Raw genomic sequence first — 18,225 nt, forward strand, 5'->3', positions numbered from 1 at the left:
GAAACATCGTCTTTCATTAGGACACTCAGGGATTAAGCTGCTTCATGTTTGATTTATGTCAAAACATTAGCATGACGGCTAGTTATACGCAACTCGCACTCGACTTTGTAATTGCGGGAAGAGAGGCCTCACTTGAAATACCATCATTGTATGAAGAGATTACCTTCTGACAGGTTACGTAATGTCTCTATTGACGCAAGGCTTCTGCCAACATGTAAAGCTAAGCTTGAATCACAATAAGGGCACTGAGGTTTTACAGCCAATCAGTCTTACTGACAGAGATGTTGAAGTGTTACGCGCCGTGTAGGTCTGGACCCCAGATGCAGAGGCTCGAGGCCGAAAAACAGTTATTGTCTTTTTAATCAGAGTCTCGCAAAGTACAACACAGCCAACAAAGGAGGAAAACCCAAGGCCACAGCGCGCAACAACTACTGGAAACAAAGACACTATGTAAAAGTTACTGTTACAGAATCAAGTAAAGCCGAGGGCCCGGGAGTCCAAGAGTTTGTCCTCTGAGCATGGAAGAAAGAACTGATAAATTTCTAGTCTGTCTGATTAAAAATGTTCAAAAAGCTCAGGACCATAGGTAAGGGTTGGAACACAAATTGGCCAAGTGTGAAGCGGCTGCGATGAGAATCGGCACTTCCACCTACTACAGTAGGTCGGACATAGGAAATGATTAAGTGACTCACGCGTATTCACTCCTCTGACCGTCCCTCGTCCTGGCGCCGTTCGGCCATAGCGTTTTTGTATCCTTGTTAAAACATATTACTCCTGCCGTCGTCGTCCTCCTCGAGCCGAAGATTCATTTAGCTGGTTAGCTTCTTCTTTTGTTTATTGGCGGTTAGCAAGCAGCTCACAGCTAGTTAGCTTGCAACTATTGACCACAACAGGAAACGGCACAGAGGAGATTGATTGGCAATGGCCTACAGCCAATCAGGACGCCGAACACAATGGGCCAATAAGGACTGTTGTGGCTGTATATTAAGCTGGTCATTGTCTACTGTGGGTTCCTATTATGCTCCAGGCATGTAAAAAATACCTACTGGGAGAGGTGGAGCTGCACACGTATTCAACATGAGTATACAACGCCCTCTACTGGTAGCAGTAGAAATACAATAACAGACACATGCAACAGAGCACTGATGGGTCGCTCTAATATACCGCAATGGCACAGAACACAAAAAATTACAAAATTGCAAAAAAAAAAAACTGTGTGAGAGCTATGATCCTGGTGAAAGACCAAGCGGTTGCGGTCCAATTGCAAGGGAATTCTGGTACGGTTCAGTTCACTTCAGCTCACGAGTGAACATTATATGGACCAAAAACACCAATGAAAGCAGACAGCACAAGCAAATACAAAATATATCAACAGTAAAGATCAACATAGGTGTGCTTCATGACATCAAAATACACCAACTGCTTCAGAACAGAGCCTAAAACCTAAATTGTTACTGTTTACGGTTTTATTATGTCAAAAGCTGTGGAAAAAAAGCGTAGTGCTGGCCTGACGCTGCTCTTATGCCCCACATGAGACCTGCAGACTGTGCCAGGAATCATGACTCAGGAATAATATCCATTTTGACCTGCTGAAATATTCATTGGCACACCTGCAGGGCAGCAGACGGTGGCTATATGATATCCAGGACAAGGTGGCACCAATCATCCAGCCCCCCCCCCAAGAAAGACAAACTTTTCGGTAAATAAGAAATTACTCAGACTGGAATGGCTGTAAAGACAAGCAATCAATGGTAATAGATCGGACTTTTTGGGAATTGAGCAATTCTGACAAAACGTAATTGGGTTATCCTTGGAAAAACACCGAATCATCAAGAAAAAAACACGTGTCACACAAACCGATCATGGAGGACACAAAACTTGTTTGAGACGGAGCAAATTCCATATTTTGTTTTCAAAGGGCAACAACTGATATCCTGGCAGTGCTTGTCCAAGTCAACCCTTTGCATGTAATTATAGTGTTTTTTTGACTACAACTCGCTTGATTGTCTGATTACTGTTGTTCCTAGCCAGCGCACTGCTCTCACGTTACTTGCACTAACCATTTACTTCGACCGAGAACACAAAAATAGGACGTGGAATGCAAAAAGGGAGCATTTTGCATGTCAAAGCACTAAAAAGAATTGCCTTCCGGCTCTGCAGTTTTGTTGACTTCATCAGCTCCATGTCATAGTTTCAGTTGCGCCGCCCACAGATTCATTGCCTTATTGGTTTAAATCTCATGTCATCTATCATACATCTGACATGTGGAACATTTAGTTGCAAAATAACCTCTTATTTCCCTGAGGAGATGGAAGAGACGGAGGAAAAAAGAGAAGAGGAAATATTGGACTTGCTTTAATCAGGTGTCCAAACACAATTTATAAAAAGTCAGCTTGAGGCCTGATCAGTATGTTTGCTGACAGTTTTAAATGAGTATTTTTTTTTATATATAAGAGTTCAAACTGTCACTTTTAAAGGGAATGCCATTAGATCACTTAATTGTCAGGGTCACAGGGAGGTTAGAGAAGAAATTAAATAGAGACGCATGGGAGAAAACTGTATCAAAAGCTGACAGTCTGATTCATCAGAGCGTGGTTTGGATGCTTTCCATCCACCTGGCGTGCCCTGTTCAAATGTTTATCTCTTTCTTCATTTATTCAGCTGTCTTGTCATCTCCACAGACTCTCCCTCAAAACACACACAAGTGTGCACAACGCACATCATTTGTTAGCATAGAGAGTGACCCCAGATAGTGCACGCAGCAGGTTGTGAGACTGAGCAAAACTAAAGTGAGTGGGAGTTGGGATGATGCATTCTTGCTTAAGAGGGCGGATGGCTGACAATGGGGAGAGACAACAGTACAGAAAAGTCCCCATTCATCATGTGTACATCCTGAGTAGCTTCATGTGCATGAGTGGTGATATTTTCTAAGCTTCCATCTGTATGTCATATCATGAACACTGGTTAGCGTATTTGGACAGTTGTTACTTGGGAAAATGCTTGTTCGTGGTGGAAGTTTGTACCGGGAACAAATCATTTGTTATTTCCATTTATTTATTTTTGGGTTAGAAAAAGTTTCAAAATCCAAACAAACTGGAGGTTGATTGGCTTAAGTCTTTATAGGCTCCACTGCGGCTGATCTCATGCAAACATATCATAAAATGGTATGAACCAGAGATGTGGGGATGAACAAGTCGTTCCAAAGTTTAAATTGTTTTGGGAGTCAAATTGGTACTCGTTCCCTTTCCTGTTCGAGCTCCATCACGGGTGCTCGACGAAGACTTGATTTTCACTGACTCACGGATGCTTGATGAAGACTCGGGCTTCACTAACTCGTGGGTAATCGGCGAAGACTCAAGTGTTGCTGACTCGCAGGTACTCGACAAAAGCGTGGGTTTCACTGACTCATGGGCACTCGACGAAGACTCGAGTTTCACTCACTCGTGGGTACCTGGTGAAGACTTGAGTTTCACTAACTCACGGTACGCAAAGGTACACTGACATGAGTTTTACTGACTTAACAAAGCCTTGGGTTTCACTGATTCACAGGATGTTTGATGAAGACTTGCCTTTCACTGACTCACGGGTACTCAACCAAAACTCGAGTTTCACTGACTCAAGGGTACGTGGTGAAGATTTGACTTTCACGGTACTCAAAGATTCACTGACTCACCGTTTGACAAAGACTTGAGTTATACTGACTAATGGGTGCTTGACAAAGCCTTGGGTTTCACTGACTCACAGGATGCTCAATGAAGACTTGCCTTTCACTGACTCACGGGTACTCAACCAAAACTCGAGTTTCACTGACTCAAGGGTACGTGGTGAAGACTTGACTTTCACTAACTCACGGTACTCAAAGATTCACTGACTCAAAGTTTGACAAAGCCTTGAGTTTTACTGATTCACGGGTGCTCGACGAAGACTTGATTTTCACTGACTCACGGATGCTTGATGAAGACTCGCGCTTCACTACTCACGGGTAATCGGCGAAGACTCAAGTGTCGCTGACTCGCGGGTACTCGACAAAAGCATGTGTTTCACTGACTCATGGGCACTCGACGGAGACTCGAGTTTCACTCACTCACGGGTACCTGGTGAAGACTTGAGTTTCACTAACTCACGGTACTCAAAGATTCACTGACTCACAGTTTGACAAAGACTTGAGTTTTACTGATTCGCAGGTACTCAACCAAAACTCGAGTTTCACTGACTCAAGGGTACGTGGTGAAGACTTGACTTTCACTAACTCACGGTACGCAAAGATTCACTGACTCACAGTTTGACAAAGACTTGAGTTTCACTGACTCACGGGTGCTCGACGAAGCCTTGAGTTTCAGTGACTCAGAGGATGCTCGATGACGACTTGCGTTTCACTGACTCGCGGGTACTCAACCAAAACTCGAGTTTCACTGACTCAAGGGTACGTGGTGAAGACTTGAGTTTCACTAACTCACGGTACTCAAGATTCACTGACTCACAGTTTGACAAAGACTTGAGTTTTCACTGATTCACAGGTGCTCAAAGACTTGAGTTTCACGGATACGCAAAGACTTGAGTTTCACTAACTCTCGGGCACTCGATGAAGACTTAAATTTCACTCACTCAACGGTACCTGGGGAAGACTCGAGCTTCACTGACACAGGTTAACTTGAGTTTTACTGACTCACGGGCACTCAAGAAAGACCTGAGTTCCACTGACTCGCGGGTGCTCGACGAAGACTCAAGCGTCACAGATCGAGCATCGACAGGCCGCCAGACTTGTTGAGCATTTGCATGTTTCTGCACATGCCTTTCGTGATGGAGGACTCGATTGGCACGAGCACACCATAAGAACCGGAGTCAGTAAAAGCAATGAGGTTCCCCATCACTGGTACGAAACATCAGGTGCTGTCCACTTTGCTGTAAACAGAAACTCATGTCTGAAGAATGCACAAGTGACGCATTGCTTCACCTCACACTTGCATACCTGGCCCAGAGGGGGAACGGCTCTCTTAACTCAAGCCAGCTTTTTCCTGTTCTGGTATTACACAGTGGCTTGAATGCAGATGGGGCATTTTAAGCTCGAGTTCAAATGCGATTTTAGGTCAGATCCAGATCTCGGAAGAGCAGGGCCAGTGAAGTGCTTGTTTTCCTTTCAAAAAATTATTTCGGCATTTGGCAGCGTGCCGTTTGTCCGACATGCTCCGTGTCCCGTGTATCCACGCACCGATGGACACACGACCGACCGCCCTCTCCCCCTCCTGCTCTTACGCCCACCTCAGGCCGGGCACCACCAGCTGTTGAATGCATAAGGCGCCAAAATGGCTCCTCAGCTGCTGCCATGGCTCCCGCAGAAAAGCCTGACAGCTGCTGGCGAGAACCGGAGCAAGGTCAGACGGACTAAAATTTAGAGCTACCTGCTAAAGCATTACTTGGCACTAAACTGGATCCTTTCACCTCAGTGGTGCTATATTTTCTGTTATTCTGGCAGGTACCTCGAAGTGGACACTCAATTTAGAGGAAAAAACGTGCATTGTTTTGCCAGTAAACACAATTAAAAAGCCGTAGGCTCCTCAAATGCGTCAACATAAATGTCACTCACTGTCTAAGTTTAATGTAATTGCTGCTCTTTATAAAATGATTAGCATAAGTTCTAATGAGATCAGTGTAGAATTTGGGACTTCACAATCCTGTTAAGTGCAGAGATGAAGCGAGGGCGGCTGATTTACTGTTGCCGCTCCGGCACACGGAATGCTGCCGGGCGGCACCGTCACCGCAACTTCTCCCATGTTAGTCACGAAAGGCGAGTGAGTCTATTAAACCAATCAGGGGTGTCAATTTCATGGCGCATGTGGCGTGAAGTCATTTCATGTCAACCGCTGTTCACAGATCTTCTGACGGGTTAATCCACTAGGCAGGTTGACTTTATTCACTTAGCGGAGTACCAAACTTCTGCAGCTGTCAGGGGACGCATGAAAAGACGTGTGGGGAAGCTAAATTAGATTGCGTCTGAAAGTTAATTAAAATAGCATTAAGTATTGCTTTGGCTTTGCTTCTGGCCACCGAATCCCCCAACAAGTACAGTAAATCTAACCAAAGCAGGCTATTATTTTGCACAATGCAGTACACCTTTTGGGAGGTTCCGCAACCCCCCAAAAAGTGTACTGCATTGTGCCGAATGCCGGAAAACGAGTGATCTACTTTTGACACACAAAATCTCGAGGTACTCACTCACCGCTAATGAATGATAATGTAACTGAACGATGACTGTTGACGCTAGCGCTTCCATAGCCAAACAAACTTTTGCGTCTCGGCACACAACTATGGTGAGTTCAAGTGCAAAATCTCTATGCTTGATGAAAAACATTACCAGTGATGCATAAAGACAAACATGTAAAAATTGCGGGCTGTTTTTTTTATTGTTTTTTTAAACAATGGTAACATTTATGCTGTACATTTTACATAAATTGTTACTTATGGTGGAAGATGTGTTTTCTGCAGGAAAAACTGCCTAATTTTGAGAAATAAATCAAACAAAAATGTTTTTGCTATTGTACAAGGATCCATTCTACTCACATTTTTATTATTATTTTTTTTTAGGACAAGCATCTCCACTGTTTTCTCCTCTTGTAAAATATCAACGTCAATATGTATATCTACCAGAAATATTAGCACTGATATTGTTTATTTCTTGGACATACGGCATGGTGCTTTATCAGTAAAGATGACTTGAGCTAGCGCCTTTGTGAAAGCGAACCATGTCATAATTATATTACTACAGCATTTACCAGGAACCGGTTCTAAAAATGATATTCTAAGCTTAAATAGATAAATACGATCAAAGCAATAGGGCAAAAAATAGGGCAAAAAGCTGAACTATCGAAGGTTTACATCAAGTGAAGCTACGGAAATAAATAGCAATGCCAATGCCATAGCAAAAAATATATTTTTTCAATTGTTTGCACAAAGTAATGAGTGTAAAACTCGGGGAGCTGTCTGAATTAGGCGCTCAAATTATTTGGCAAATTAATCTTTTCTAAAATATGCATTTGCCATTATGAGTTTGAGACTAACGTCGATATCATGCCGCTTTAGACTGACTGACCCGCTTATTAATGAGCCCTAAGTAAACTGACTATTTTCCGACTTGAGCGGGGCTAATCCTTGGCAAGTCATTTGACTGCCTTCAACAACCCATTCCCACCCACCCGCTTTATCCCACTGGTGCTAAAAGGGTGTTTCCTGACAAGTGAGGTCATTTTACGTCTGTGCGTTAAGGTTTTAAGGCCAAGGCTTAGGTTGAAATTTTATTGGCAATTGTATAATGTTTCACGCCGGAGCCTGAGCAACTATGCCTTGTGTTCTGCCGTCGGGCCGCATCCGGGAGAAGCCGCTGTATTTTGATAGCAGTGAGAGTTGAGGCTGTCAAAGCGTCCGCCCGAGGGAAGCTCACCTTTTGCATTTCTGAGTCATTGCGTAAACTTCTGCCACACAACAAAAAGCAGCACTGTGAGGTATTGTACACTGTAATTATTGTTATTACTCCTTTTCTGGTGGAATAAACATCAACGTGGCTATTTATAAAGACCTTAACCTACCCAGAGGGGCGTAGTAACGATTCAAGAGGCGATTGACTTTAAAGAACGTGGAGTTACGCAACATATCGCCGTGTGAGGTTTGGAGTTTGGATCTCATCCAGTGTGGGGAAATTATTAAAAATTGACTTGGATTCAATAGCTTCAGGGATCGAAACAATTCTGGCATCTCAGTAATTGGGGAAAAAAAAACCAAAACATAAATCTGTCTTTCTGAAGTAGAACTTGAACAACATCAGGAGTTCAATAAAAAGACATTTGGCATCAGAGACGAACATCACCTGGTTGGCAAACGATTGCAGTTATGTGAAACATGTGTTGGGAAACCCAGCCATGACACCAAAATGGAATGATGCGCTAAAATGGAGATTCTCTCGTTTTTAGTGGGTCACGGGTCTTAGCCTGGTTAAAAAAACCACAAAACAACACAGAAAACCATCATGCGCTATAATGCTAAAGGGAATAGGGTTAGCCCTAACCCTAACCCTGTGCTATAAACACTCCTTAATGTGGCGACAATGTTGTCATCGAAGACGAGAAACAATGCTTTTTGGTGGTCTACTGCCATTAAGATGCTTGCGCCAGTCCTGTCCGTTGTTGAGCATTATCAAGCGTTGGCTTGTAACCATGCTGATTATACTGTATATGAGCTGTTTCAGTCAATCGAAGTTGTCTCTTCAATTGCCATAAGGTGGTACCTCAGTTAGCGTGCGTCCCGGTTAGCATGTTTTTCGGTCAACATCCAAAATTTACGCCGACATTTTGCATCGGTTTGCTTACATTCTCCGGTTAGCATCTTCACTCACACTGCATGAGTCCAACAGTGTTGCTAATGCATTTTTAGCACAAAACGTCCTTGTTAGCAGCCTGCAGCCACGACCTGGAAACGGTAACCTTAAATGTTCTTTTATCCCTTTCACTCATCATTTATAAGGATTCCGAGTTGTTTTTTGCATGTAAAACTATGATTGTAAAACTAGAAAAATGTGCTTTGTGTTAACAATTGTGGGTATTTGCAACAGATTAATTGGACTGACTTTATTTCTTGGGGAAAATTGATTCTGTTAGCATCCCTTATGGTTAGAGTCGGACCTTCTGGAAGAAATTAATGATGCTAACCAAGGTTCCATGATTTTCATTTGATCAAATGTACGTATTTGCCAGCAAGAGTCTGTTAAGCATGCAACTATAACTAATTTATTCCTTCACTATGAAACAAAATGCTTTTCCTAATTGAAATTGTTAGAAAGTATGCAACAATTCCCAGTAGGAAATAGATGTAAATTTGCCCAAGTTTTATTTGCATGTTAAAAAATGTATAATAGCTTTTTGCAAGTGTGTATACTGAAATGCCGGACCATATCATTTGGCTCTGTGTGTTTTGTAAGCAGCTTATTCAAGTATAAAATTGCACATGCAGAGTACAAGCAGGGAGGACACAGCATGATAATAAGGATTGGATATCAACATCATGAAGTGATTGTTGAAGGATAAAAATCCTCGTGGAAAACCTTATGCAAGCTTGTGTTAAACATGACTCGTCATCAGATTGGCTTTGTAAAACACACACATAGAAAAAAAACAAAAAGACCAGATGTAATTTGAATCTTCACACGTTTCTACCAACATCTGGACGGGAACGCAGACAATTCCAGTCACGTGACGCAACGGGGTAGAGGTTATGTTGTGTGCGTGCGTGCGGGTTTGCAAGCGGCTGTCTGTCAGTGTGTGATGTATGAGCGGACGTCTGTGTTGTCCAAACACTGACACTCAAGGTTTATTGTGAGAAGAATGTGGAGACAGAAAAACCTGCGGGGCACTTTCTCGTGGTCCCTAATGAGCTTTGCTGGGAGGTAGACGAAGGGGGAGTGATGGCACCGAGGGCAGATGTGACTTGTCACGAGTCATACGGAAAAGAAGGAACTGATGCAAATATTCTACTCGGAGGCACGGCACTTCATTTAACGCACGCACAGGGTTAACATGCGAATTCGGGCTTCGAACCCCCGACTCTGAGGCTGACCGAAACCACTCAAACTTCGTGCGGACATTGTAGTTTTTTTTTTTTTTTGCGTGTTTTTTGGTAAAAGTCGAAAAAGTTTTACCTTGGTTTGCATACATTTTCCATTTAGCGAACAATATGGCGCGTCTTGTGTTATTATACACTGTCTGAGTAGAACTGTCTTAATTTATTTTTTTTAACCCCAAAAATGCCCTTGCTAGCAGCATGCTAATATATGGAAAGCTCAGCTTTGTCGCACGGCAATGATGTCATCAGCAGTTGACTATGCAGTTATTTGCTAACTAACACAGTTACAGCAAAAGTCTCAAAAATATAGTCTTACAATTAGTTATGCATGCATAAAACAAGTCAAAATGCATATAAATGCTGAATGAAATGGATAAAAGAAGATGAAAGGTTACTTTTACCTTCACTGATGACGCGACTGTTCCCAAAGACGGGATGTGACGGCGAGATCAACCCCCTCCTCTTCAACACCACCTTCCTGTTGTGCCTCGAGTTATTTCTCAAATTCAATACCGTTTCTCCCGTCAATAACCGGACGCTAACCGAGGTTGCACTGTATGTGGAAACAGGAACCGGAAGTCGTCATCAGTGGCTGAATCTCTAGCTCTTTGCTAACACGGTTACACCGCAAGCCTCAAAACACGTTTTTGTAGTTTTACAATGATAGGTTTACAAGCGGAAAATAAGATAAATGAACATTTAACTTGACTTTTACCTTTATTGAAGATCAAGATCAACACAGACACCACCTTTGTGTTTGGCTAATTCAATTTTGTTTCTCAAAATAGGTTAAGGACGGTAAAGGCTTGAGTCGGACCTTCTGGAACGGCTTAATGACGTGAACCAAGGTTCCACTGTTCCAAGTTGGCAGACATTTTGAAGGATATGTCATTTTCCAGAGGCGGTCACTCTGGAATTATATCTTTAATAAAAGTAATCACATAATAAAATAAATCTAAAATTGACATTTGTTTGTTTAGTTTTTCGGGGGGCAATGAAAGATTTTTCACTGAGAATCGTTTCTCAACGTGTTACAGATTTGCTTTGTTTACATGAATGGACTGCTGACGGACGTGAATATAACATTGATACATTTTCTGGGTGTGTTCACTCATTTTATTTGGGAATTTTGCATAACTCAGTTTGCCATGTTAACTGATTTGCACAGGCATGTCTCCCTGTCACTACAACGACCTTTCGTAAGAGCCAAAACAATTTAGTCAGAGCAGACTAAAGAGCTCTCTTGCTGAAAAAAGGAAATAACCAAAGATTCTGAAAGCCGTGGGATCTCTGGTGGAGTAATGGTGCCTTGCCTACAGCGCTCCCATGCAGCACATTATCAACAAATGGAGCCAGAAAGCTTTCGTTCCAACTTAAAAAAGGTATCTCGGATTACAGTAAATCATTTTAAAGTTCTTTTTTTTTTCTGAAAGTGTAAAACTAGCAAGTGCATCCATTCGGAGACCACGGGAGTGATACACATCTCTTGTCATTCCTGTATCAGATGTTTCCTTAATAGCATTGCAAACATGTCATGTCAAAGCTGATAATGTAATAATAATAACTGAAAAACAGACTGAACAAGCACGAAAAAGAAACAAACTGGATCCTTTGGGAATTTCAGGGCATACGGGGACACATCAACATGTGCTGATTAAGGTTGTTTTGAAAAAAATAAAAGTACCAAATCAAGGAAAACCACAAAAAGCTAAACAGGAATTAGTTACCAGAACTTCCAATGAGGCTTAGATCACAACACCAGGAGACAAAAATAGCTTCATGACGGCACAAAACAAGCCAAAAGGTGACGGGCAAAAACTAGCAAGCAAAAGTAGAAACCGCAGCAGGCCGAGTGCGAGAAAACAAACCCACCTGCGACTGGCACAGCAGTCAGGCTTCATCAACAAATGCATCCCCTGGCTCCACCCCTTCACCAGCACAGAGGCGATCTAAAAGAAAACAAAAAAAAAACCAGGAAATGGAAGCAGAAATGATTGAAAAATACAACAACAAAAAACAAACAAAACAAAAATGTACAGCATACATGTTTCACTGTTAGAAAGCCTGCAATTATTACAGTTGAATGTCTTTATGCTTCCCTGCTTTTTGTTAAGCGTTTCAGATTTCCAAAATGTCAAAAATAGACATACAGTATGTATGGGCGTACACATTACTTGCAGGTTTTTGCCATTTCCCGAATAGCGGCGGGAATCTAATGTCTTAATAGTTTAGTTTGCATTGGTGCAAAAATAAAATTCTGTATCGTACTAAGAGCATATTTCGACCTTGAACACTTTGGTGTTTGGTATTCAGCTCTTGGCCCACAGTAATGTTTCAGTTCGGTCACTAAAACCTCACTGGCAAACAAGAGACAGTTTTGACTTCCGCCCTCTAAACGCACACTAAAGTAATCCCTCGTTTCTCGCGGTTAATTGGTTCCATATCCGACCGTGATAAGTACATTTCTGCAAAGTCGGCTTCCTTATTCATAAATCGAATAGTTTTGCAGTTAGACCATCGAAAACCTATTTACAACCTTCTAAATATGTCTTCAAAACATTATTAGAGCCCTCTAGACATGAAATATCACCCACATAGTCAGCTTTACACTCCTATTACCCAGTATAATACACAAATTGTCCAAAACCCGTGCTTGTGTGGGTTTCTGTTAATGCGTTCCGGTGGTAGGGGAGCTGAAGCGACGTTGAGGGTTACGGTCACAACAGTAGCTCCTGTTAGGGATTATTGTGCCTGTTGTGAGATAATTCAAACCTGGAATACAAGCCTGTTGTCCTGGCAATCAAGTCTGGTGCTTGTGTGTCTCACTGAACAATACACCTAGTGACCAGTGAAGAATACTTCGTATCATCAAGTCTGTGTGTTTTTTGACTGCCTTATATTTGTCGTTTAGTTCATTTAGCCATTTTTTATGCTTGATTATGCTTAATTAAGGCAAAAAAACCTGGTAAAAATTGTTTAAATATATATATATTTTTTAATGGACTGGATTTTTGACAAATAAAAGGCCATAATCAACCGCAAAATGACATGATTTGTTAATAAATATATATTTTAAAAACCGTGATAGAGTGAAGCCGCAAAATTTGAAGCGCAAAATGAAGATGGATTACTGTATTTACAAATTGTTACTGACTTGAATGACTTTTTTCTGCATAAAAAAACTTATTATCTTATTGTTAGAAAAAAAATATTTGACCCAAAAATATTATTACTACTTTGTCATCAAAAAAAAAAAAAACATACTTGGACGCAATCAAGCTTCTAACACAAGATGCCAGCAGTTGTTTTCCCTCATTTATGAAATGCGTGTTCATTTCTGAGGTGAGCCTCACCTTTGTGTGCCAAGATGGTTGCCAATTCCCAGGAAATGAGTTTAGCCTTCTGTTTAACAGTTGCTTTGACTTCATAGATTCAAAACATCACTGTCAGGCAAAGAGAATACACTGCAGATAAGAAAAGTGATCCAGATGGAAAGTTGCCTGGTCTGACACCATTCATAGCAAGCAAAAGGCACTCCTGAAATGGGGCAGGCATGTGTCAAATTCTGTGATCTTTGCAAGTACTTTGCAACCTTCTATCCTATTCTATTTCAACCTCAACGCCTCACCCCTCCCCTAATGCTTTTATCCTGACCTTATTCCCTATCTCCTCCCAGCCGCAACTCAGCTACCCATTAGGTCATGTTGTATGGCACCGATGGAGAAGAAATGCTGAGACGGGTCATAGCTGCTGGGGGGTGCCGGGCTGCACACAGAGCAATACAGCGAGGGGCATCATTACAGACCATTACGGTCAGTCACCCACCGTTTAGCACACACATCCCCTGTCTCCTGGATGTGCAGTTGAACATGATGTGTGGCTGAGTCAACATTCCCACTACTGCAGTTGTGGTGGATACACACACCAAACAAGGGCAAAAACCGTCACCAGCTGGATTTAACTAAACAACTGGGTACGCACAACCGATGGGGTCATTAGTGCCGTCATTAACATGTCTCAAATAGCAGGGTACAACAGAATGATGCAGTGTGCATCTCCTTATTCCTAGAACCAGCGTGTTATTAAGACCTTTCTGCAGTCATAGTAAACCTTTATGATATTTCAATGGGACGAAGCATTGGTCTGCATCGTGCAAAGAAAACAACTAAGACAATTGCAGCAACACCTGAAATTAGGTTAAGAACTTCCTAGTACCCCAACTTGTATCCTCTAGTCCTAAGTCATCTGGGATAGGGTCTGCCCCCCAACCCCTAGTGACCTGCAAAGGATGAGTGGTGAAGAAAATGGATGTCCAACATATGAGTCAAACCTGGAAAGGTTGTGGTCGGTTATCCTCGTCGAGGGACAAAAATGCTCTGAAAATGCGTCTTGACTAGAGATTACTAAAACTGTTACAGCTATAAAATAAACACATACAGCGGTACGTCGGTTTTCGTACGCCCCGGTTTTCGACAAAGACTATTTCCAAAATTATCTCCGCATATCATTCAGTGGATTTTAGTGCCCAGACACAGAATGCCATGCATTGGTGACTGAGTCTTGTCATGTCATTAATATACCGCATAAGTCTGTGTTTGTAACGTGACTTTGTTCCGCAACGTACAGTACCTGTTAGCATTCTCCCCCAGCTTTGTCGTCTTCTGTGATGTCATCGTCATGACTTGTGGTTCTTTGCAAACTAAAACAGTTAGACCGCAAGTCTGTGCTTTTTTCTTTTTGACTTAAGCTGCAAAATAACCGAACCACAGGGCCAAAGACAGTTGCAAGTTAAGGGTGTACAATAATTATCGGGCTGATATGAACAATTATGACGTCATACCGATAAATCCGCTAACATTACCAACTGCTGCGACATGAGAGTCCAACAAACTTGCAACTAAGAGGAGGAACCAGAGGGTATAAATAGGGAGCAGGTAATCAGAGTTGACGAGGAACACCTGTGCAGAATCGGGCAGGAGGCGGGAGCTCCCCATGATGGATTGGCAACAGGTGTGACAGGAGGCAGCCATGACAATAAGAGGTCGGCTTACTATCTGAATACATTGAACAAGCTTTATTTTCCAAGATGACAATAATAGGATTCATGTGAACATAGTATAGCCGGAACTTAGACCCCGTTTCGAATCTTTGGGAAGTACTACATCACATGTAACGCGGCAGTCTGACTCACCCATCACTTATATAAGATGATTTTGAAAAATGAGTACAACTGTGGACGGAAAGAAATGTGACCATGTCAGCGAATGCCTTGCTGTAAAACAGTCGTTATCTGTTTGCCCAGCCAGTAATCGTTGGTCGCAAACATAACAGCGCTTAGAGTCGACTCTTTGATGTGAATGACAGATCTTTGATGGCACCCGTTTTTTCTGGGCTTTTCTTCTGTTAGCCGCAGGTGACTAGTCAAAATGTGTGGTGCCGTATGTGTCGACACTAGGCATGGGCCTGGTATTATAATTACAGCTCTAAAATGTGTTATTTTGAAGTAGCGTTATTGAAAAGAAGAGAATAAAACTTTTCTCTTGAACAGAATATATTGTTCTATTATGTTTTGGTATTTTTAAACAATATAATAGAACATGATGGAAGTGGAACATATATATATTTAAAATAAATAACAAAAAAATCAATTATTTCCAAATAAATAATAAATAAAATGCAGTTCTTAATGCAGTCTATGGTAGCTAATCTTGTGGCTAATGTCACAAGACCATACATATTTTCTTACAAAAAAAAAAACAAAAACAAAGCAAAAACCAAATAAATGCAATCACTGGCTCAATCGGTAGCTCAAAATAACATAAATAATAGTTTAAAAAACTCGTACGTTATGTTATGTTATTATTTTACGGCGTGGTGAATGTGCAGGTCACAACTTGTCCGGAAGTGTTTTGGAATTTCTGGATTGTGTATTTGCTGACTTTTTATTCATTTGCTTGCTTGTTTCACTTCCGTTTCCGGGTTGTGTGACTGTTGTTAGCAACTGTTGCTAAGTAGTTGTTGCTTGTTGTTCAGTGGAGAGTTTAAATGGTTTAAACCACTTATCTATTGGCTTCTGTCTCGTTCTGAATCACATCTCCACAGTAAGGTGGCCCTCGACTTGAGTACAATGTTTACACTTCATAATGGTATCTTAGATCCCTGTCCTCCCCGTTACTTCGGGTGTGCCTCAAGGCTCTGTCCCGGGACCACTCCTTTTTATCATCTACCGTCTCCCTCTCTGCAATATCTTCCATAAATACAACATCCATTTTCATTGTTTTGCAGATGACACCCAGCTCTACCTCTCTAGCAAACCAAATTCGATCCTCACCACCTGCTTACCAGAAATCAAATCCTGGCTCACCTGAAATGTCCTCAAACTCAACCGTGAAAACACAGAAATCCTTCTTGTTTGTTCCAAATGCACAATATCCAAAGTTGACAGTTTCACCCTCAACATCGACAACACCGCAGTCTCCCACTCCCCTCAGGTTAAGAGTCTGGGTGTCATCCTCAATAGCTCGCTGTCATTCCATTCCCATATCAATAACATTACCCGGTCTGCATATCTCCATCGAAGCAACATCAATCGTCTACGCCCCTCCTTCAGCCCCCATACAATTCTTGTTCACAGCCTGGTTAGCTCCCGTACTGATTATTGCAACTCTCTCCTCGTTTGCCTCCCTCACAAATCCCTCTAGAATTCAGCTGCCCGCATCATCACCAGAACCCCTTCATTTCATCACATCACTCCCATCCTGCAGCGCCTCCACTTGCTCCCCGTCACATCTCGAATTGAATTCAAAATCCTTGTGTATACTGTACATTCAAGGCCATCCACAAGCTGGCCATCCATACCGTAGGACGGTTTGACAGATTATTTTAGCGGTATTGAAACCGTGGCTTTTTGATACCGTGGTATACCTTGAAACTGGTAACCGGCCAATGCCTAGTCGACACTAATCAGAAGGGGCAGTGCAAGCCAGAAAGCTGAGGGAAATGAACAACGTGATAAATAAGCTGAGACACTTTGTGTTTCTGAATACCAATCTTCACTAAAGACTAGTTGAGTAATTAGTAAGCAGACTGCATGTATTTTTAGCCAGGCCAGAATGGTTTTAGGATGTTTGTCAGTCCACCATTCATGCTAATGCACCACTTTGTTCCAGACTGAACTATTGAAGGCATCATTAAGAATCATTTGCATTAATTTCCCCCAGGGTTGTTGTTATTTCCTTGGCGCCGTAGCCTACAGATGCAGCTCATATACTTCAGTTACTTGACACTTCCATCTTGTAAGGTGAAGCATTTTAATTCCACCAATGATTGCTTTATGTCACGCCACGGTCTTTTAACTGATACATTCAGTCACCGGAAAGAAGCAAATTCTTAGATCTGAACAATATTGCAGTTGCCAGTATTCAATAAAATATGCTCTACAATATACGTAGAGTGTATTTTAATCGTATGAAAACTCATCCAGGGAGGACATTAGATGGAACACTAACTACAATCACAGAGTAGGCAAGAGAAACCTGTGTTCTGAAGAACTGCTTATGTTCTGAACTGTTAGTAATAAAAATTGAGAGGATTGGCTCAGTTGTACATTTTTGGGAATACTAGAAACCTTTTTCGTGCAACGCAACCAACCTCACCCAGACTCTATCAAGAGCAGCCTCCAGGTAAGTCGCGTTTGAGACCTCTGTAGGTAGATGTAGCGAGGAACCGCTAGTAGTTGAGTATGTAAATTCTATGCTTTACTGTTTAAAGGTATTTTATAGCAATAAAGAATCTTAACTTTGAAGGACATTTCAGAAAATACTTTTCAAAAACATAATACCCACCACTTGATATGACCTAAACAGTCACGAAATGTGTGATTAAAAGGAGGAACGAGCACAGTGACCCATTAAACAGGGAGCAGGTGTACCATTTTATGCAGGACTTCACAGCATTTTTTAAATTGTTTATCGTCCCACATTATAGAGAGACAGTGTCACACGTTTGGATTGGCGATACTTTTTTACAAAAAGTCCTGCCGCACAGACCTTTTGCTCTGCAAATACAGTCTGGCTCTTATCCAATGGCTGCAAGGAAAACAGGGTAGGCTGTCACCATGTGGCTGTTTTATGTCAATCAAAGCTATGCACCTATAAGTCAAGTGCAGGTTAACCTGTCAGTGCCTTTGCTTTGCCATGCTTTCAGAGCCCAGTTGGGAAATTCCAAGTCACTTCAGGGTATGGTGATTTTGGTGATGTACGTATAGTGTAAACAACGGTACAGAAAAAGGAACTAGGGCTGAACAAGCGACACGGGAAGTATGTATTTCTGACAAAAGGAACAGGGTTTTTTTTTAAGACAGATAAAGACCATGAATTCGTGTTGCGTGGCAATCCCGTACATTGTTGGGAAAGTCATTACTATGCAGGGAGACATTTTTGTCGGTCACACGTCTAGTCACCACAACATTAAAATACAATATAACAGTTTGTAGCAGCTTTTGTGACACGTCACTCCCGACACTGGTGTGTTGCAATTCAAGATTTCTCAGCTTGAGATGGGAAATATTTGACTCATACGTTGGATTTTTCTGAAGAACATCACTCATTTCTGGCATCT

The 18,225-nt window shown here is 41.8% G+C and overlaps 1 protein-coding gene across 2 annotated transcripts in view; it reads right to left on the reverse strand.

Moving 5' to 3' along the window:
• Positions 1 to 18,225, reverse strand: part of flrt2 (fibronectin leucine rich transmembrane protein 2) — a 99,189-nt gene that overhangs the window by 72,451 nt on the left and 8,513 nt on the right. The window contains exon 3 of one of the 2 annotated variants that reach the window (XM_054762801.1): positions 11,479 to 11,555. The gene's annotated coding sequence lies outside the window, so the exon portion shown is untranslated. Of the gene's footprint in view, positions 1 to 11,478; positions 11,556 to 11,585; positions 18,224 to 18,225 lie in introns of those variants that run through there. The other variant, XR_008567072.1, reaches the window with a different exon arrangement.

Source organism: Dunckerocampus dactyliophorus, chromosome 19, assembly GCF_027744805.1.
Source record: "Dunckerocampus dactyliophorus isolate RoL2022-P2 chromosome 19, RoL_Ddac_1.1, whole genome shotgun sequence".
NCBI lineage: Eukaryota > Metazoa > Chordata > Actinopteri > Syngnathiformes > Syngnathidae > Dunckerocampus > Dunckerocampus dactyliophorus.